Genomic DNA, 22,941 nt, shown 5'->3' with positions numbered 1-22,941 from the left:
TCTCATGCCTTACATAACAACTTCAGTTTGTGTCAGAGATTTGGAACCAGATACTGGATATAGTTTCATTTTGAAAAGTTGTTAAAGTTTTGACAATAGCAATATTTTTAAATTAGTTCTTTTTACCAAATGGGATTTTAATTTTTTCAGGCAAAGAAAAAAAATTGAAATCAGTCAAAAAGTTTTTGTCATTTCTGTATGAAAAACCTTTTGATGGTAAATACAGATAATGATTCAATTAGTTAATCAAGTGACTTCCATTATAGTAGAAGGCGTCATCCACAGCTCCCCTCAGGAACACAGGTTGTACCACTTCTGATGAATCCCTCATCACAGAAACATCCCTCTGAACAAGCATGCTGACAGGTAGCATCAGTGCTGGAGACACAGGCGTGGCCACAGTCTGTTCCACACAGCTCATAGTGACTGTTTGCTGGACAGTTAATACCTTGAAGGGAAAACCCATCAAATTAAAAGCATTTACTTTTAAATCTAAAAAAAAAAACATGTTATTTGATTTATAGTTTTAAAGTCCCCCTCAGATAAAAAATCAATTGTTTTTAACATGTACCTGTTGCATCTTTCTTATAAAAGAAAACAAATGTAATAATAAAAATAAAAACCTTCATTTCTTCATTTCTGAGAATTTCTCCTTTTAAATCGCTGTCAATCACAACGGTACAGGCACTTTGCACAAGCTCCCTGATTTGCCCCGTCCAGCGTGCACATCAGCTCAGGTGCAGAGGAATAGAAGATGGCACATTCCTGCTTTCCAGTGCACCCAAGGCTGGATTTTATTGTTGGCCTCACCAGTTTAAAATTAAACTTAAAGTTTAAGTCCCATTAGCTGCCACACACCTAGTTCTCCTAGTTTTCATGGGCTCATCAAAGTTTGTGTGTGTGTGTAATTGGTGTGTAACAGCAGGGTCTGGTACACACATTTGTTTTGTCATTATGCACATTTTTCAAAAAGTCTCAATTTGGAACCAAAAACATGTCACTTTAAATGTTTTCTTTATCGCTAAAGATGAACCTTTGAGAATAGAGACTGTCAGTCTGTGTCATTTATGCCCCCCCGCTCTTGTGTCAAACTCATGCAAGTTCCAGTGTGAAGAAAGGGGGATCAAGGGCGGGGCTTATCAGCTCAGCATCCATAACTAGGGCTGTTAGAAATAATAGTTTGGGCCAAACATCGCAATAGTAATATTTGCATTGATTCACATCGCTGTCTGGACAATGTTTATTTAATTATGTCTGAGCGTCCATCAGTATCTGACTCGTTTTCAGCTAATTGCTAGCATGGCCCACTGAGGCTCTTTGAGCAGCTCTACACCACACAAGACCACTACAAGGTCTCAGCGGGAACCAGCTAGTTCTGTTGTAATGAGACATGAACTACTTAGTTTTTACTTAGGATGGTACCGAACCAAAACTCTGTGCCACGTTGCTGCCAGTTAAACACAAAAACGTGGATTGCGGTTCTTCGCAGATAAAAACCAGTGATGCAGTGCAGCTGCACGGTGGCTAATGCACGTAGCATCTGCAAAGCGGGCCAAGGTTCTGCAGAACCTCCCAGCAAAAGATTCTGGTTAAGCGTCCTATTGGATTAGACTGATGTGTACAACGGTCTGAAAAAACGATGACCATCACTAGTTTACCTCTGCGTGTGAGAAAGCCTGGCTGCAGCGGTGCAGTGCAGACTGTCATGTAAACAAAGCATCTTAGCCACATCAAAGAAACTCTGCTGCATCCTCTTATGCTGCCTCATCATCACACTTTGATTCTGGAAAGAATTCTTTTTTCCCCTTTATTTTTGAAGCACCATCCAGACTCCAAAACTGTTTAAAAGTCCTGGAGAAGCTACATTAAGCAATGATGAAAATAAACAGCCCTTTATTTCCCCAATCATACTTTTAGAACCTTATTGGTTGAAGCACATTCATTCCAGTTTTTTATACTGAAATTTACGGGCGGCCGTGGTGCAGCTGTAGGGCGGTCGACCCATGATTGTAAGATTACAGGTTTGATTCCCGCCTTGCACACCCATGAGTCGAAGTGTCCTTGGGCAAGACACTGAACCCCATCTTGCCTCTGGTGGTAGGCGGGCGCCTGTTTGGCAGCGGAGCGGCCATCAGTGTGTGACTGGGTCTGTGACTGTACAGCGCTTTATCTTTGTAGGTAGAAAAGCGCTATATGGCTATACGCCATTTACCATTTATTTTGTTGTGGAAGTTAGACAATGTTGACCGTTACCTTTCTATGTTTAAAGTTACCAAAATAAAAGCACTATGAAATTGTTTGGGGAAAAGCAACTTATGAGATTCAGTCGCAGTGCTTAACATCGTAATCATTAAATAAACTGAATTTGTCGATTTTATTACAATTGAAGACGTATTGAAAATCAGGTAGAGCTTTTTCCAAGTCATATTTAAAAAAAGAAAATGAGTTCCAGTACAATATCGGTATCCGCATCGTATCGCCAGACTCTTGCCATTACACACCCCTACTTTTTAATGTTTCTGCGTAAATCTAAATGGATAGATAAAGATAGATAGATAAAGCTTTATTGTCATTGTACAATCACACACTTGGTACAACAGTACAACAAAATTGCAAACTGTCCCACATTGGTGTAAAGAGAAAGAAGAAAACAACAATTATCTTACACACACACAAAAGTATATATATATATAAAAATATACAAATATATATATGTACACAAATATACCAATATACAAATATGCAAAAGGGACTTAAATAACTAACTTTATTTTCAAAAATCGTTCTTAAGTGAGCCAGAGGTAACTTATTGTCATATATATATGCATGTAAGCTTAAGAATTGCATGGCATACATGCCCTTTAAATCAGTTGTCCCCTCTGTCTCTCTTTAGAAGTGCATTCCTTAGGAGCACATTCAGGAGTGGGGGCACAGGGTTCATAATCTCACCCTATGGTGATATTATAACCTGTGCCCACGTTGTAAAGGGGAGCCACAGGATTCAGGTCAAGCTGAAGAGTGGGGGTTATTTGCAGGCCACCATTGAAAATGTGGATGAGGATAATGACATCGCCCTCATCCATGTAACAACATTGGTGAGAATGTGCTTCCTCTTTGTCCTCTCCCTTTTCTTCTTATCAATCATTTAAAATCAATTTAAAAGTACTACAATAGATTCTCAAAGCCCCCCCTCACCTGAAGGGAGCTCCGTCCCCCTTTTAAGGAGGCGGGAGGTTATCCTGGATATTGTGGACACCACCATTCCTTCTGTGGTGTGGCTTCTGCTGCTATCAGGACATAGATTCTCATCATTTTGTGCTTTAAATAAATAGATTTTTATTTTTTTGTTGTGTGTTTTCTATTGTTTCTGAAAAAACTCAACAACCTTCAGGATTTGTTCTGTGGTCCAGAGTTCATAGGACAGCTAAGAAATCCTGTGTGCACACCTGTGTTTGGAAAAAATCATTTCTGGATGCTTCTTGTTGGTTTAGTCATTAACCCTGTTTAACCATTGATAAAAACGTATCGTTTATATTTATTTATTTATATTGTTATAAAACGTGACTTGTATTTGAATAAAAACAGAAGTGCCTCAAGCTTCAGTCAGTGAGGCTACAGAACATGGCGGCGTCAGGCAGCAGCTCCGAGATCATCTCAGGTTGGTAACCTAGTAAGATATACATTTATTCTAAAATAGTAATATGCAACATACTTAATTGTGAGGTATCATTTCAGTGAAAAATTAGGACATTTTATTGTGTTATCGTTACAGCGCACAGCCCGGTGTAGCGCATACAGGCGTAGCAGTCGGTGTTTTTGGATTAAATAGAGAGTGATATAGAACATTTAAATATAGCTTTTTAATTGTAGGTATTTGTAAAAACTATTTTCCATTAATAGAATATTTTGATTGTAGCATTTCGAATGACATCATGTCTGAGGCTCCTACTGGATACAGATCTTGAATTTTTTCCAAACCATTCACTGCTCATTGTTTGAACACTGCATCTGCTTTGCCTGCTTTAAAATGCTGGTTTGTACAAATAGTTTGCCCAGTGCTTCTCAAATAGTGGGGCGCGATGCGTTGCCGGGGGACCGCGCAATAGTATTTTTCGGTCCAGATAATACGGGCAATTGCAATCACAGAGTTTGATAGCCTGAAACGGTCAACTGGTGGCATCTCGAGGGCGATTTGAATTTTGAAAATGGCGGCTAAAAGCAAATACCGCGGGATTAGGGGATGTCTCTGGTTGGTGGTGTTTTTTTCCTGTTCAAGTCTATTGTGCAGAATGTTTTCTTGAGACTACAACAGGTTTAGCAGTTCTGTTCGTCAGCATGAGACAGGATTGATTCACCTCCGTGGGAAATGCAGAAACCAAAACTTTATTTGATGGCAATCAGATTAGTTTGGTGCAGCACCTTCAATGGATTATCATTTTTAAATCATGTTAGTACCTGAAAAGTTCAGAACATAGTTCTATGAAATTTGGAAAAAGCCAGATTTTAGTTCAATGTGCATCAGGTTTTTGAAAAAGGACAGCAGGTTTTTTTTAACGCTCAGGAAACGATAGACACCAGTTGTGAGGGTATCAGGCCCTGTCTGGTGTTGCTCTTTAGTAAATGTGCAATTTAATGCTATTATCATGGCAGCAAAACACAACCTATGCATGAAATCAGTTTAAATGTACTACAATTTTCTATGACTGTTAACACTGAATGTTGGTTTTGTAGCGCCTTAACATAGAATATCAGTCAGTTGGAATTAAAAACCTTTTTCAGTCCCTGTTTTCTTTTGGGTTGTATTAGCCAAGTCTTTTTCTACGTTATTCGATTACAGTTTATTTCATTAAAATTATTTCGTTTTGGTTTAAGTCTTTGGTAAGCAACAAATCCAAAAGGATAAAAAAAGATCAATAATCCAAAGAATGGCAAATTTAAGAGGGCATGTACTGATTTTATTGAAAGTTGTAGCCTGAAGCCCTGGTTATGTTCACCTGTTGGAGTATTCACCCGAACCATGGGAAGACTAAGGGTCAATGGCCGACCAAGTGTGCGTTATCGCTTTTTAACAAACGCCGTGGAAGCCGGAACCGTCCAACGCAAAGCATGTTATGGTATAACTGCATTTACAATAGTAATATAATAATAAGTGTAATAAATGTGTAATAATAGATATCCATTTTAAACAACAGGAAAATTGATTTGTTTCCATTACTCTCATAGATTCTCAAACCCCCCCCCTCACCTGAACGGAGCTCCGTCCCCCTTTTCAGGAAGCGGGATATCATCCTAGATATTGTGGACGCCGCAGCTCCTGCTGTGGTGTCCATATTTGTGTCTAAGAGGTTAGTGCCTGAACCTCTGTTCACTGAGCTAAAGACTGGCAGTAGTGATGGGATGTTGATGCCTCAGCTGAGTTTACCTGGACAAAAGTAATCGGAATCAAGGCCTGATCAGAATTTGAAATTCATTTTAAATTATTGATCTTTTTAAGTCTCTGATGTAGTGGGCTTTACAGGGTTAACAGAAATAAACTAGTGCTTCTTTCATAGACACAGATGAGCTCCTTATGGAGCCTTTATCGTGTAAAATCTACTTTTTGAGTATAATATCATGTTACCGTAATTCTTCTCCACAAACAGCCCCAAAGCAGTATTTTGATCTATTCAAGCATTCCTGAGGATTCTTCTAAAACCTGTTCTCTGAGTACCAGCCCCCCCAATCCATTCAAATGAGCGGGCTGTCATAGATATGCAAAAATGGAGCTGCGAAAATAACTAACTTTATATTTTAAAAAATCGTTCTTAAGTGAGCCAAAGGTAACATATTGTCATATATATATATATATATGCATGTAGGCTTAAGAATAGCATGGCATACATGCCCTTTAAATCTGTTGTCCCCTCTGTCTCTCTTTAGAAGTGCATCCCTTCTGAACTCATTCAGGAGTGGGGGCACAGGATTTATAATCTCGCCCAATGGTGACATCATAACCTGTGTCCACGTGGTAAAGGGGAGCCACAGAATTCAGGTCAAGCTGAAGAGTGGGGGTTATTTGCAGGCCACCATTGAAAATGGTGAGCGACAGCAACGATGTTTTACTAAATCCTCAATTCATCATTCACCACTGAGGAAGAAAGCTGTCTATTAGTCTGTTCTTGTTATAAAATGATCTAGAGGGCAGTAGAGGTGACGTCCAGGGTGGACGCTGTCTCTGCTGATGTTCTGGGCTTTACTGAGGGAGTGGGAGCTGTAGATGTCCAGCAGAGATCTTCTCTGGTGTAGTAGGTGGTGTCAAGGATCTGCTCAAATCTGCATCGTCTTCATCCCCCTCCCACAGATCCCCCTGCCCTCCCTGCAATTCGGCAGCAGTCCGGCTGCACAGCCATGGGAGGCAGTTCTTGTTTTCGGCTGCCCTTCGGGGCTGCCGTGGACTGTCTCCTCTGGCATCTTCAGCCCTACCAGGCTGAGGAAAGGGAGGACCGTGCTGCAGCACAGCTGCCCGACTAAGGTGAGCTCCCACCGTGGTTGGGTCAGTGTGTCCGTGAGGATCGTTCAGAACTTTCTGACTGCAGCTTTTCCCTCTTTTCTTTTAGGGAGGATTTTCAGGGGGGGCCATTATTAATATGGTGAGTGATGTTCATCCGAGCAGAAGCTGGATTCTGACATTCAGAGTATAATAAGATGATATTAACTGTATTAAATAAGTGTATTAATAGCTATCCATTTAGAGCAACAGGAAAATGGATTTGTTTCCATTGCTCTCATAGATTGTCAAACCCCCCCCCTCAAGTCAGCTGAGCAGAGGGTCCTTGTTATTGCTGGAATAGGGATTACCAGACATGGTTGAGGCCACAATGCCAGCGGTGGTGTTCATATCATGTGTCTGGAGGTAAGTGCCTGAACCTCTGGTCCCTGAGCTGAAGGCTGGCTGGAGTGATAGGATGTTGATGCCTCAGCTGCGTTTACCTGGACAAAAGGAATCGCAATGAAGATTATGGAAAATCAGAAAAAAGGAGCAGATTAAATCTTTAGAGTGATGTTCACCAAAAAACCTTCAATTTTATTCTAAAACAATAAAATTCTATCTCCCTCTTTGTTACTTGTTGGACCATCTGCTACAGAGGAAGATCGACCGGTAACATTTACATTATATGTTTGACATTTTCCTATTGCTTACGGTTATTCAGATTTTAATGATACATTGATTCAATTCTAAAATCCGGAGTTTCCCTTATATCATGCAGCCCTATTCTAATCTATTTTCAAAGTGTTCCCCTTCGGTTAGTCATGATTATTATGAGAGTTTTTAGTGTTTTTAACGTGTTCCTGTGGCATTTCTCTGATGATGAAGGACAAAGATGGAAAAGTTCAGCTCAAAGTTCATTTCTGTCTACTTCTCTATTCAAATTGTTGTGAATCAGGAGCAGAAAAAAAGCAGTTTGACAGAAAACTAGCTTGGGGGGCCTCAAGCTTCCTGCTCTGCTCCATTCTGATAGATCCACCTGCAGACAAATAGATCCATGAACGTCTTTGTTTTCCTGGTCTGAGCTGGAATCTGCATCCAAACTGTACGGCTGCATAGCTCTAATATTTCTGGCTGTTTTTGTTGCTAGGGGAAGGGGGCGAGGTGGCTCCATGCTAATGGCCCCGCTTGTCAGCAAGACCCATGACTGTTAATTAAAAAAAAAAAAAAAAAAAACTACTGGCCCATAGGACGCCGCAGCAAGCACCGCAATTTTAATTTGGTTCAATTTGGTGCATTGTGGTGACGTCTAGCACTTATTTATAGACTTTTCAATGACTGAAAATAGAGCATATCAAACCTAAATCTGCTCTAGTCTGTTTCAGATTCTTTGAAGAGAGCACTGCAGTGTAGTAGGTAACACTAGTTAAGAAGTTTTCAGGCTGCTTCTAATCACTGCTATTTCACATTTGTTGGTAATCAATAGTTAAGAATTTCTATTTACTTTTCTGCTCTGACTGCCTTGAGGTTCTGCTTTTTGTTACTGTTGCAAAGTTACATTTACTTTTTAGTTACTTAATTAAATAATTGAAAAATTAAATAACTGAGATGACTGAGAGCTTTTGACTAGAAATACTAACTGCTCACAGTGTTGTAAAGAAAAACAAAATGAAGTACTATTATTGCACTTGTTCTGGTTGGCTCTCCTGGAGTTTGGCCAGCCTCGGGAGCTTTGAGAAACATCTTTGTGCGTTCGTCGTCTCCTTGTCCAACTTCCATATCTATTTTCGCGCCATTAAGTTGCTCCGACGGATGCGGAGAGTGAACACTGTTCACTGTTGCGGAGCGTGGGCACCACGTGACCAAAACAATCATGGCGGACGCCAAACTTTCAAAGCCATGAAGACGAGCTAAATCTACACGTTTTCGAAAAATATACTTTATTGAAAAAGGTGAAAAATATATTAACAGTGAGATATTTTAGTGGCCCGAGCAGACAAGTAAAAAGTAAAGTCTTGTGGTCCGTACTGCTCGAGAAACAGGACCGGGCCAGCGGGCAAATGGCTGTCGAGCCCTGAGATCAATGGTTAAACAGGGTTAATGACTAAACCAACAAGAAGCATCCAGAAATGATTTTTTCCAAACACAGGTGTGCACACAGGATTTCTTAGCTGTCCCATGAACTCTGGACCACAGAACAAATCCTGAAGGTTGTTGAGTTTTTTCAGAAAAAAGCAACAATTATGGGGAAAAAACAGCTGTATGTGAACCTCAGCCGGTGTGGTGTTCTCCACTATGTCAGCGATGAACTTGATGTTGGCAATGAATACAAATTATGAGTAGGGCAATAGAATGGACCCCCGCCCCCCACATGCTCTCCTGTGAGGGAACACTTTGGATTTTTTGGGGGGATAAAAGGAAAAGACAGCTGGAGAAGTTGAATGCTGTGTTTCCACATTTAATTCTTACATGAAGATAGCATCAGCCACAGATAACATCTAATCTGTTATCCAACTTAAAACGGCATCACCAGACTGTAAAAATCGGGTCTACAAGAAAGAAAATTGTGCAAGTTAAAATGTTTGTCTTTTTGAGGCCATTGTTAGGTATCGAAAGTTTTTGGTTCCTGACAGCAAATGTTTGTTGTTTCTCTTTCGGCTTTTCCCATCAGGGGTCGCCACAGCGAACGAGTCGCATGGGAAACTTGGCAATGTTTTACGCCAGATACCCTTCCTGACGCAACCCTCTCAAAGCAACTGGGCTTGGGACCGGCATAGAAGTAGAGAAGGGAACAAGGAGCAGCCCGGAGTTGAACCTGGGTTTCACGGATGGAAGGCACCGCAAACCAGCACGAGCTAAACCGGCTCGTGCTGACAGCAAATAGTTGTTTTATTTTATAAAGCAGATCACCGCCATAGGTTAATTTTATTATTCTTATATAAAACCAATAAATGCATTTTGCAAGACTTTTTTTTCTGCCTTTTTGTAGCGAAAAAGGCAGAAAAAAATGTATTGAGCAGAGTCCATTGAAATTCTGAACTGATTTGAGATTTTAGTGTACTGTTAAACCCTTAAATAATAGTGCAGTATTTGTTCACTAAAATGATACCTCTCAATTAAATGTGTTGAATATTTATATTTTCATAATCCATTTTTCATATCTTACTGCCTTACCAACCTGTAAGACTGGAGAGCAAAAAAGTCGACAGACGATGACTCTGGTCCTTCTGCCATTTTGATGCTGACTAACGTCTCCATGCCGCCTCACAGACTCAAACGCCACCTGCTGGCGGAAAGGTGTAACTTCACCCGTAAGGCACTTCAACATTAGGGAAAACATTTGGTTGAATGCTATAAAGAATTCAACTAAATGCTTTCCTGTTTTTCTTTATTACAGCTGAGGAAACTAATGAGAGCTCAAAGGCCGCTTTAACATGTTTTACTTTTACAACAGGGATTATGAATCTTCTGACACACCAGATATATATTTGAATTAAGCCATTTTAAAAGAAAAAAAACAACATTTCTGGTATTGACTTATATTTTCAGTTATGCTACAGAAACGCTTCCATTCCTACCAGTTCCAGCAGAGAAAGGGTTGTCCAGTGTCCAGCAGAGGGCGCTTGGTGCTTCGCTGGGATCACTTTCATGGTTCAGGGTTGGTTCGCCATCTTGTTTCTTCCGCTCATGGATCTCAGAAAAGAATCCGCTTTATTCGGCCCAACCTTCATGGCCCATCAGACAAACATAAAATACACTCAAATAAACTAAATAAAACACCAGGCAGTCAGTACGAATAAATAAAAATAAGGTCGCCTTTTTAATTTTATTTTTTAAACGGAACTATTTCAAGTTACGCATCACGTAATAATGGCGGTTGGATGTCCGCGCGAGGCCTACACTAACGCGCCAAAACTTCTACAACTTGACAAATAACACATAAAACATAAATTCACTGCCTTAGTCTGCTATTTCACGACATTTACTAATAAAACATTGTTAAATATGAAATTTATGCAAATTAAATATATTCTGAACACACTCACCAAGTCCTGTTGAGTACATGAAAATAGTCTTTTTTTTCAGGCAAAACCCAACTTCACCACCGAGTAAAATGAAGAAAAACCAAACTTTTATCGATCTCTGATCATCTCATCTTCTCCCTCCTTTGATAAGCTGCATAATGGCTGCTCTGCTAACGTACAGGAAAGCTCTCAAAGCTGAAACAACCTGATTGGCTGTTGTCGGTCACGTGGTTCACGTCACCCAGAGACTACATACCTTTTCAAAATAAGAGAACAAATATGAAATGACATTTTGAACAATTTCCCTTTTATGTTTTTAAATTTGTTTTAAATTTATTTTCAAGGGTATTTTAAGCTGGGTTACATTTAAAAGGAATTGTTTTCTCTTCCAAAATTAAGGAAAATTAAATAAAAAAAAGAAAATTAATTTATTTCTTTGATTAAGAAATTGAATGGAACTTTATTTATCTCTCAGGGAGAAATTTACCCGTCAAGGAAGCCCAAAGAAAAAAAAAGTTATAGTACAATTGCAAATCACCAGATATCAGATCAAACAAATCAGTAAATAGGTACATTTATATATGTGCACATTTTTGATGACCTGATAATACAGAGTTGTGCAGTCTGATAGCAGTGGGAATGACAGACCTGCAGTAGTGCTCGTTTCTACACTGTGGGTGTCTTATTCCACCCATCCATCCATCCTTACAGAACTTTTGTTTAGGACATGAAAACTGGCTCTTAGCTTTTTCTGTTCTGTTGGTCTTCTCTTCTGTTGTTGATGGACCTTCCCCAGCAATAGTTTTTTAGTTCATTACCAACAGTTGTGTCATTGTGTCTGTCTGATTGTGTCACTGATCTTGATATGTGATTTTGAAGCATTTGACATTCCATCCTGCAGTTCTTCCTCAAGCACCTCACTCACATCCACAGAGGCACCATCAGCTGCTGGAGACTTTACCTTCATTCCTGAAAACTGGGCCTCTCTCATGAGGTTTTGTTCTTTGGCAGCATACGTCTCCTTACTGTCCTCTGAAAGGTGCCTCATGGTGATGAAATCATGAGCGAGGGCTTTTAATCTCAATAACTACAAATGCATTTCAAAATAAAAAAGATGGTTTTTCCTGCTTTCTAAGGAGAATTGTTCTTCTCCAGCTGTAAATGGAGTTCACTCTCTGTGTTCATACAAATGATTGAGACACTTGCTGTCACATTTGAACGTTTATCAGAAGAGTTATTGAGGCTGGAAGTCTGAATCTGGGAAGATCTTTCTAACTTTACCAAGTCTTCTGAGTCCTGCACTCTGATTGGTTGACACCCCCTTGCCCCCCATGTTCAACTATTGGACACAGATCCATTTAGACACTCGCAGGGAACGTGTCAAAAGTCCGAGCGCAGTTGTAGCGAGCTGTGATTCGTAGCCGCAGATTCGAGCAGTTGTAATCACCAATTGGAGGTTGTAACCCTAGATGAAAACATAAAAACGGTAATTTGTCAGTTTAGATTTTGTTTGTCAAACTTTACAGATGCAGATTTTTGGTGCGCAAGTTCTCACATCCTATTTTACAACTTCTCACATCAAATCTAAAAGCTCGTCCACTTTGACATATTAGAACTGACTTCTCTAATGCAAACTGCTGCTCCACCTGCTGGTCTATGACAGTGTTGCTCCCAGAGGCTCATTTTTCTCATGGTGACTTCTGTCAGGTTGCAGACCCCTGAGTCAAAAACTAAAAGTCAGAATGGTTAAAAGTTGTTGAAGGCTTTTGTGCGGCCAACAGCAATACTAAAGGGCATTTTCCCAACAGAATGAAAAGAGCAAAAGCTATTCCACTGTATGAGTTTGAGGATGAGCACAGCGTCACAAATCACAGACCTGTCTCTACACTGCAACAACATTTGAACATTTTAGAGAAACTTTAGACATTTATGAGGTTCTAACTGACTGACAACAGATCCTAAAAGATAAAACTAGAGCTACGTTAAAAAAAATGCAGTGGGGACATTTGCTAAAAAAAATCAATTGATAATATTTAATAACTAGAAGGAGCTGAATTTGCTGAAGCAATGGCTGAAAATGTGAAGATGTTAAACCTTTGAAACAAAAAATAAATAAATAAAGAAATGATCAAAGTTGACCATAAATAAAGTGAAAACAGCACAAGAACAAAGAAGATATGTTTGTTAAAAATGGGAGCATCGGGTATCATTAAAGCAGAGAAGTTGTGCAGCACAGCTCACGTGTCTCGCCATGACGACGCCACCAAGCAGGTACAGTGGACAGGAGCTGTTCTTCATCATTTAGTGAGAAAACAGCATTTGTTTTGTTTGATGTCATTCCCTCTACAGTCCAGCAGGGGGCGGTGTAGGAGCAACAAGAAACAATGTTTTTCACTAAAAAGAGAAAACTTGTTCAAGTTTCCAGAAGCTGCTGGATCAACAACTGTGGGAGTTCTTGTCAGAATACTCTGATGAAGAGTACAGAGTAGATCAAAAGGCTGGGTCTGGATGTTTCCTCAGGCTGTGCTACAGCGTCTACTCTCAGGTGTGATCCCACTGCTGAGCGGCACGCGGGCTTTGACCTGCTCCGTTTCTGGCCTGGGCCGGTTCACCCGTCCTTAGACGACCTGGTCTCCCCGGGCTCCCCCAGAAAGACCATATCGGTACCGAACTCAGTGCAGACACCCAATCAGCACAGTCCACTGCAGCTCAGAGCTCCTGAGCTCCAACCATCCTCCAGCCTCAGCCTCCATGAGCGCAGATTACAGGCGTGCGCCACCACACCCGGCAGGAAACACAGATCAGCTGTTGGACTAAGATGCTGCAGTCACAGCATCTTAGTCCAAGAAAAGATGGAACTACAGAACTCTGAGATGGAATATCCAGACAGATGCCATCACTAGACAGCGCGCTGAACCTTTTTTCTTCAATGATTTGTGATATTCACTGGATTCCAGGAATTACATGAAATCCTCTCCGTCTTTTCTCACCTTTGTCATAGTAGGAATAACACGTCAATGTTCATCTTGACCCCATAGGATAGCACAAGGGATCATAGCTCTCTTTTAGTTGTCTGTCGTTCTGACTTCATGTGTGCTGTTTTAGGAGAAAACAGGAAGTGCTTCTTACAATTTTTAGTCATCTTAACATCAAAATACTCTTCAAAATTAAATATAATCACTCCTCACCTCCATAAATGTGGTATAAAGTGTAGAAAACACAAATATTCAAATGTACAAAATTAAAGAAAAAATAAGTAAAAACGTTTTTCAGTATGAAAATCCCTGAGGATTCAGTCATGATATGGTTAAAACGGCTGTTCAAGTCCCGGCTGGGGGACATGAAAAACAACATCAATGGGGGATCTTTCTGTCTGGAGTTTGCATGTTCTCCCCGTGCATGCGTGGGTTTTCTCCGGGATCTCCGGCTTCCTCCCACCGTCCAAAAACATGCTTCATAGGTTAATTGGCAACTCTAAATTGTCCATAGGTGTGAGAATGAATAGGTGTGTGATTGTGGACATTCTACCCTGCGACAGACTGGCGACCTGTCCAGGGTGTCCCCTGCCTTCCCCCACATGTGGCCGGGATAGGCTCCAGCAGCCCCGTGACCCTGAAAGGGACTAAACGGAATAGAAAATGAATGAATGAATATGAATACGGCAGAGTTTGTTGATGCGTTCCTCCATATTGCCGTGCTGCTGTGTCACTACCGTTTTCTGGTTCATCCTTCTGTGGATATAACTGTATTCTTCGTGGTATTGGCATGGAGATTTCTCCTCTCCCCGTTCACCTTGTCCACCTGAAGTCTTAGTTAATTACAGGTATTCTACAGGCAGTTTGTCTGGACCCGCCCATAAAAGGTGTTACGCTTTTGCTGGCAAATGATGTGGCTGGCAAAAACTGTCTGACAGTTTTTCCATGCCTGTTATTTCAGGAGTCTAGACATAAAATAATGTTGCTGCAGAGAAAAAACAGTTCAGAAAGCTGACTGTCTGAGTGAACATGACAGGTTTTCTCATAAACAGGTGACAAGGAGAAAGGACCACACGTCTGTTTTGGAGCGCTCCAGGAAGTCCAAGCTACCTATACGTCTGCAGAACCCGGGGCGTGCAGGTCGGATAGCAGCCGACCCTTCTCACCCTGGACATGGATTACGAAGGCTAAGGTCCATCAGGACCAGAACCTGGAGACATAAGAACAGTGTCTTTCACTCTAAGGTCAGACTCATGAACACCTTTTAACTCCTCCCCCCTTAAACTTTTCACATAAATGTTCAGTCACCAATCCACTACCCACACCTTCTCCATCCTCAGTTTGCACTGTTTGCACCATTGTACCTCTATTTATTGCTGTGTCCTTTGTGTTGTTATTTTTTTGCTCACTGTTGTTTATTTTTGTTATTCTTAAGTGTTTTTTGTCGCACATTAGCACCGCAGCAAATTCCAAAACTGTCCTGTTCACTGAAAATGGCAATAAATAATCTTTGAATCCTTGACATAAAAAGATCTCAAAAATTGCTGTAATTTGCGTATTTCCTGTTCTGTTTGCTACGTGTAAAATCAGACCACATTTGTCTGTGTCAGTTTCTGAAACATATCTTCAGGCAATCATCATGTCTACTGTTTCCTATTGTCTGCCTGTTTGGTCATTTACAACAAATAAAAGGTGAGAACCACTGAGCTTCAGGTCCATCCTGGACTCCTGGGGGTTACTCCAGAAAGCAGGTTATGCTAGCTCCCACGGTAAGTTTGAGGCTAAGGAAGTTGATAACCTCAGTTTTCGGTTCCAGAAATGGAGGTATGTTTCAGGGTAGGTCAAGTTGCCATAGCAACTCATGCTCTGAACATAACCTGGTCTGGAGCAGGTTTAGTTGAAGGTTAGTTTGTTTTCAGAGAGGTGAAGCAGCATGACGTGTCCATTTGAAGATGATTTAGTGGATGAAGAAGCTCAGATAATACTTTTTCCACCGTGAGAGGGTGATAAGATCACGTATGGATGTTGGAAAATTAAACTTTTTTACTTTTATCTAACTTAGTTATTTGCTTCAGTTAAGATAAATCATTTTTTTGTTAAGCCAGCTTAAAAATAACACGTAGTTTTCAGACAGTTATTTTACTTTCATTCAAATTAATTCAATTAAGTAGGTGTAACTTGGGTGCTGCTGTTAGAGCGGCACCGCAAGGGATTGTGGGATACCATTTCCTTTGCTTGTCTGGATGGATTTGGGTTTAAGTGTGGCTTTTTGACCAAATGTGTTTAGTTGTTTAGCTGTTTTACTGTGTTTTGCCATGTTCTGCCGAGTTATTTTGTCCTACTTTGCTCAAGTCTCTGCACCATGAGTGAGAGTGAAGGAGAAGATGATGATTTTATATAGCACACATACCAATCAGTTTTGAAATGACAATGATGGAAAGTTCTTTAATGGATTTATGCAAAACGTGCATTTTTTCCCGTCCTTTTTATTGTAATAAAAATTAGCATATCTGCAGGCTCATACTTAGACATATGAGAGATCAAGAAGTATAATTAATTAAGATGGAAAAAATATTAATTGAATTGGAGTAAAATGACATTTAGTTAGATAAATACATAAATTTGAGTTGTATAAACAATTATTGAGTTTTATAGACGTAAGAAATTAGGTTGATTAAATTTAACTCAATTATTTGTTACCAATACATGTAATTCATTTACGTTGGCAAAATTGGATAAGTTATATATATATGCGTAACAAGGAAAATGGAAATAAGATCAGAAATTTGTGCGTTTACTTTCTCTGTTCTTCTACTGCAAGCAGAAACTCTTTCTTTTGATGATGCAGTCGTGTTACTTTTTTGATAGACGTATAATCTTCATACGCCGTCATTAAAACCTCAGACTCCGTCTACGTCTCACCGAAGTTTAGCACTCTCTTTTTTCTCTCCACGCGTTTCCATGGTGACTCCAGAAATCGACGATCTATTGAGAATGTCTTTATGTACTTGCCGTGCACGCCCATTAACCCAGGGTTACCAAGCCGAGCGTAATTACACCAACTCATATCCGGTCTTTTGGAACCGACATACCCCGAGTAAGCAAGTTCAGGCGGATTTCAGCCAGTGTTCAGGCTTAAAGTCAGGCTAGTTTAAACATGCTTCCTGGAATACCCCCCTGGGCTGGATTCACAGCTGCTCTGTGTTTTCACTGTTGAATGCTTTAACGTTTCAGAATGATACAATTGTCACGGTGCCTGTCAGTCACCTCCCCCCTCCCTCCTGCTCCTGCTCCTGCTCTGCTTCGAACCCAGAGAGGGGCATCCCCAGTGAGCCCCGCCAGCCAGGGGTATGCTGGGGGGGCTCACTGGGGATGCCCCTCCCTGGGTTCGCGTTGGCACCCGCCCTCCACCCCGCTTTTTACCTGCATATTAGACACTCTGATTCATCTAGGGCCTTGTGGAGAGGGTCTGGTGGAGGGGGGCACGGTGAAAAATCCGTGCTCACCTTTCGCTGGCCCCCCCCACAATTTTAACTTCCTCTGTAGACACACACACTCCATGCTAGCAGCACACACACAGCAAATACACACCACTCACAGAGGGACCCCGGAGTGGGGGGGTCTGCGGCTTGGCAGCGGTGGGGCCCCCCACACTGGAGACCTCCTATTTTACCTGCAGCACACACACAGCACTCCCACACCTCCATACATGGGTGGGGCCAGGGGGGGCGGCCGGTCTTCACCCGCCTGGTCCTCTCAGGGCGGCCGGGCTTATGGGTATCCTGTCGGCTGCGGAAAGGTCGAGCATACGGCGCTGGTGGTCGGCCGGCTGGGGGGGGGGGTTACTGCGTGGCGGCGGTGGGTGTGGAGGGTAACCAGATGATTGTGAGTATGTGTGCGTGAGTGCATGGGTGGGACGGACCTGGGGGCTGGCTCGCTGGGACCCTCTGGGGCTTCCCTCCCAATCACAGAGAGGGGAGGGCACTGAGAGGGTTGGGGAGGGGGGCTCAGATATAATGGTGGGGGGGAGGGGGTTGTAGTGTGTAGGGTTGTAGGGTTATGGGGGGTGGCTCTGGGTGCGTGGCGATCCCTGGGTTGCTCAGGTCGCGTGCCTGGGCTGGCTTGCGGAGACGGGGCGCCGGTCGGGTGGTGGACGGCTCATGGGTTCTGGGGGCCTGGCTTCGTCCTTGGCCCTTGTCTCGGTGTCCGGTGCACGGTGGCCCCCATGGCTGCCGCCTGGTATGGCTAAGCGCTCCTGTCCTGTGGCCTGGGGGCCGGACACTGGGTTCGCTTATGCCTGGCTGGTGGGGTGGGCGGTCCCCTCCTACCCCCCTCCCGGGCTGCCTGGGTCCTGATGCTGTGGGCGCTCCTGGCCTGGGGGGCTCTCCTGCCCTCTCCTGGTCTGGCTGGTTTGGCTGGGTAGGATCTGGCTCCCTTTATGAACACACGGTTCACGTCGGCAGCATGCATGTATCTCCACCCCCACGTGCACGTGCACACTGCCACACTGCTCCCTGTCTGCTTCATCCCTCCTCCTTACCCACGGTGTATTGATGGACAGATATTTTTCGCTCATCTTAGTGTCAGATTTTCACCTTTGATGTAATATTTGTCTTTCCAGCAGATGTGGTATAATTGTTACAGCTTAAAATAATAACTTATTCAAATATGTGCTTGTATCCCCCACCTTTTCACCTTTCTTCCTTTTACTCTCTTCCACCCCCCCCCCCCTCACATTCTTCCCCTCTCCCTCCCCACACACACTAAATGTAATAAATACATTCAATCATCTTCTTTACCGTTTTTCCCTTTCGGGAGCACGGGGTTGCTGGAGCCTATCACGGCCACTTGGGCGTAGGCAAGGGATGCCCTGGACTGGTCGCAGGGTAGAATATCCTCAATCACTCATCCATTCACTCTCACAGTCATACCTATGGTCAATTTAGAGTTGCCAATTATCCTATGAAGCATTTTTTTGGACAGTGGGAAGAAGCCGGAGATCCCGGAGAAAACCCACGCATGCACAGGGAGAACATGCAAACTCCACACAGAAAGGTCCCCCATTGATGTAGTGTTTTTCATGTCATCATGTCTCATTGAACCGGGGCGCTCTTGCTGTGAGGCAAGAGCACTAACCACTGCGCCACCGTGCAGCCCTGTAACAAATAAATAAAAGAAAAAAATACGACAAAAAGGGGTTTATACAAATCTACACTCTAGTTTCTCGAAGCTATATAACCTCTTTTTGTGATAGTAAAACCTGTCCAACACAAAAAGCCTTCAGCTCTAATCTGTTTGCTCAGCTGTTGGACGGAACAAGTTAAAAGAAAGAAAGAAAAAAAAAGGAACCAGCTGTCCTGCATCACCGATCATCCTGACTGCCTTCATAAGGGTTCTACTCACCAGTATCCAGTGCCAGTCTGTTATACTCACTCCGGTGCTTATGTCTGACCTTGTAGTATCTGTTAATCAAGTTAAGTTACTTTACTTACCTCGCCTTGTGCTCACCTTCAGGTTCTTCCACCACTGGTCACGCTGGTTCCTCCGTCCAGAGCCTCTCTCCACACTCCAAGCTGGTTCCACCGTCCTCGGCGCCCACGCCTCATGTCAAGCTGGCTTTCGCCGTCCTCGGCGTCCGCGCCTCGCCTCATGTCACTCCGTTGTCCTCGCCGTCCATGCTTCGCCTCAAGGCGCTCCGCCGTCCTCGGCGTCCACGCCACGCTCCTCAGGATCCCCGGTTCCAAACAAAGTAATAATCAAAGAAGCATGGGCATGCAGAAGATATTGCTTAGTAGTACATAGACATGAACCAATGTTCAATGAACTCGTTCAATAGACATAGACAATGGGCCCAAAACGTAGACAGTGGACGCAAAAACACGATCAGTAGACATAGACAATGGACCAAAGACATAACAGTGGACGCAAAAACCCATTTTGATATTTTTGGCACAAACGGAACCTCATACACTAAGACTATTTCTACTTTGTTTGAAGGAAATCCAGCTGCAACCACTGACGTTGCTTCTAACTGCCCTCATGCTGTCTCTTCTTGAACTGTTTATGATTGTAGGATTGTTCTGTTTTGTCTTGGTATGTGTGATGAATGTCTTGAGTTAATTGTTCTGCAGAGCAAGAACCTCCTGAAAACCACTTTTAAACTGAGTCAGGTCTGTTTTTCAATGCCAGGACTTGCCGGCTTGGTCGGTGGTTGTTGCTGCAGTTGTTGCCCTTGCTGGGGCAGCTGGAGTTTAACATTGCAGCCTCCCGGCTGTGAATTGGACCCCTTGCCGTCCCGGTCTGGATGGGCACTGCGGCGATGCTCCTACGGCTGAGCTGCCTCTTGGTATGAAAAGATTCCCAGATACTGTTGTCTCACAGCAGAGCCAAGCCTTCCTGTCCTTCTAGAAGTTCTGTTGGTGATGGACCTTCCCCAGCAATAGTTTTTAGTTCATTACCAACAGTTGTGTCATTGGGTCTGTCTGATGGAGATGAAGTTCTTCTGAAGCTCCTTCCACATCTTCCAGATTCATGGAAACCTTTGAGTTTTGTTCCTCTTCTTGAAGATGGATCTCAATGTCAGTTGATTTCTTTTAACTAGTGTTCTTTCCACAGGCGGCAGTAGTCTTTTTTTTAACATCCATTGGAGATGACTCTCAGAGGACAGAGCAAGAACAAGAGCTGTTTGCAAACTCTGCAGCAATTGTGAAGCCACACGGGAGCTGTCCAGTGCTGAAAATCAATCCAAAGCCTGCAGTGATCTTTGGTAGAGACTCAGAGCTCTATACATGTGTTGGAAAGGAAACTGCCTTTAAGATCTTTTCCCGAATCTCACTCACCATTTTTACAGCTGACTATTCAGACAGCAGAAACATTCTTCTATGTTTTCAGAGGTCAATAATTATTAATATTTACTCAAATTAGTTTAGCTTCCAGCTCAGTTTCCAAAGACCTGATCCTGGATTTCTCACAAACAAACTTGTCTCTAGTCTGAGTTGCTCCAATATACAGTGGTTCTTTTCTGTCTCACAGTTCTGCTGCTCCCCACATGTCTGCTGTGCAGTGTGTCTTCTGATTTGTCTCTTGTGTCTTCGGTTTCTGGGTCTTTCTTTGTCTCTCAGGCCCTGACCCCTTTGGTTCTCCTGGGGTCAGTTGCATCTGTGTTTAGTTCTTTCATGTCTTGTCATTATTTAAAGAGCTGTCTTTTGTGTTCTTGTGTTTTTCAACGGGAACTTCTAGACGTGGACGACCGGCGCTTAAAGAAAGTTCCTCTGTGGTCCACACAAACCCTCAAACTAGAAAATAGAGTCGTGGATGTTTGCATCTTCTGCAGAAGACAGGTTGTCTGTCTCTATTTAATCAGCTAATGTCAGCAAAGCCGTGCAGATGTCGCTGAAATATGTCATCTCTCTGACTAGAACACAGCAGAGCGGGTATCCAGGAACATGAGTCAGTTCAGGGATCAGCCAATGAACGTTTAGACCCACCCACTTTCAGTGATTGACAGACAGACTCATTCTGCTGAAAAAGCTCATCAAGAAATAAATAATTCATTCTGAAAAACAGCAATGTGAAATAAAAGCAAAGCTACTTTGGAAAATATTGATTCTGAAATGTGAGATTCCGAAAAAATGAAAAGGAAAATAAAGGCTGCAGCGATCCTCTACACCCAAACGTGTCTCTGAGCTCCTTATTTTACATATGAAACTCCGCTTTACTAACACCGAACCCCAGAAAGACGGCTACACGGAAAATAATCTGATTTTGAGTCGCCAAAGGTTCAGAATCTCTTTGTTTTAAACCTATAATAATCCGGAAATAAAGCTTCTCAAAAGGCTCCACATATTTCATCTTCAAGCTAGATTCCGATAAACGGACAACTTCGGTGTTTTCTCCTTAATCTACGACTTTTTTTCTCGTAAATTTAGGAGATGAAAACTCGTAAATTTACTTTTTTTTTTTGGTGGCCCTAAAACTCTGTATTTAACAACCCCTCCAAAACAAATTAAAAGAAAAAAAAACAATAGTTAATTTCTTCTTGCTTTGTTTTATTAATTGAATGGAACTTTATTTATCTCAGGGAGAAATGTAGCCATCAGCAGCCCAAAGAAAAAAAAGTGATAGCACGATTGCAAATCACTAGATATTGGATCAAACTAACAAATCAGTAAATAGGTACATCTACACATTTACATATTTTTTAAGACCTGGTAACACAGAGTTGTGCAGTCTGATAGCAGTGGGAATGACAGACCTGCAGCTCGTTTCTACACTGTGGGTGTCCAAATCTGTCACTGCAGGAACTTCTCAGTCATTTTGCAGTCGCCTGCAGTGGGTGAGAGCTGCTGTCTGTGATGGACAGCAGCTTGATCAACATCCTCCTCTTACCCACCTCCTCCACAGAGTCCAGCTAGCAGCCCAGGACAGAGCTGGACCTCCTGACCAGCTCATTCAGTCTCCTCTTGTCCCGGTCGTGCTGCTTGGTCCCAGCAGACAACAGCATAAAGAAAGGCAGAGGCTACCAGAGAGCCAGAAAAGGTTCTGAGCAGAGGTCTGCACACTCCAAAGGACCTCAGTCTCCTTAGAAGATGGAGGAGACTTTGGCCCTTCCTTTACAGGTCATCTGTGTTGAGGGACCAATCCAGTTTGTTGTACACCTCCTTGAAACTGTCGACCATGTCAATGTCACTTCCTGGATGTTCTCCGGGAAGTGGGCCACCGTTCTTGGTCTTCTGGGGTCAACCACCATCTCTTTGGTCTTGCTGGTGTTTGAGCACAGGTCATTTCTCTCACACAAGCTCACAAAGTTCCTGATGGTTGACCGTTCCTCCACAGCACCTCCTTCAGACTCACAGTACTTCTGGAGATGACAGCTGGTGGTTTTTTACATGAAGTTCAAAGTGTAGAGAGTGACGAAGAGAACAGAGCACAGTTCCCGGGGGGGGGGGTCCTCTTTGCTCCAATCGTTACCAAAGATCCTTTTCATGTGTGTGTGTATGTGTGTGTGTGTGTGTCTTCTAAAGGGTGCAGTTAGAACTGGAGGGTGGAGCACTGAGAAGACATCTGCTGCTTGCTGGCAGTGATGTCCAAGCACCCCCCCCCCACACCACCACCACCACCAAGGGTCCTACATGTCTAAGTTCAATTAAAACCGAGAGGGGAGGAGCCTGTTACCACACGGCAACCATGGGAGGCGGACCATTGCCAAGTAGCTCCTCCCCACAAGGTGCATCGCAGGCTGACCCCCCCCCTCCATCACCCTGATAAGTGATTATATGAGGAAGGGGGCAAGTCGGGACAGCAGGTAGACTGGCCCCTGGTTGGTGAAAAAACTGACCCAAGGTCTCCCCAGCCCATGGGCCCCATCTCCCAAAGCGCAGTGCCCCCATGCCCCACCACCCCAGCCCACACAAAGAGAGAGAAGAAAAGAAAGCGCCGATCCCCGGAGCAAACCCAGGTCCCGCCCCCGAGCACC

At 42.9% G+C, this 22,941-nt stretch overlaps 1 long non-coding RNA gene across 2 annotated transcripts; it reads right to left on the bottom strand.

Annotated features, from left to right (window-relative positions):
* Positions 1-2,548: 2,548 nt before the first annotated feature.
* On the bottom strand, positions 2,549-10,715 carry LOC105356604 (uncharacterized). Of its 2 annotated transcripts, none has more exons than XR_013651748.1 (4): positions 10,513-10,715; positions 10,045-10,191; positions 9,645-9,749; positions 2,549-6,969 (listed from the first exon to the last, which is right to left on the bottom strand). It is a non-coding gene; the product is annotated as an uncharacterized LOC105356604 (long non-coding RNA). The 2 variants fall into 2 exon arrangements; XR_910713.4 differs by having other exon boundaries at positions 9,645-9,752; positions 10,513-10,714.
* Positions 10,716-22,941: the final 12,226 nt, after the last annotated feature.

Source organism: Oryzias latipes, chromosome 19, assembly GCF_053564925.1.
Source record: "Oryzias latipes strain Hd-rR chromosome 19, Olatipes_Hd-rR_3.1".
Classification (NCBI taxonomy): domain Eukaryota; kingdom Metazoa; phylum Chordata; class Actinopteri; order Beloniformes; family Adrianichthyidae; genus Oryzias; species Oryzias latipes.
This window is presented reverse-complemented; position numbering and strand designations above follow the sequence as displayed.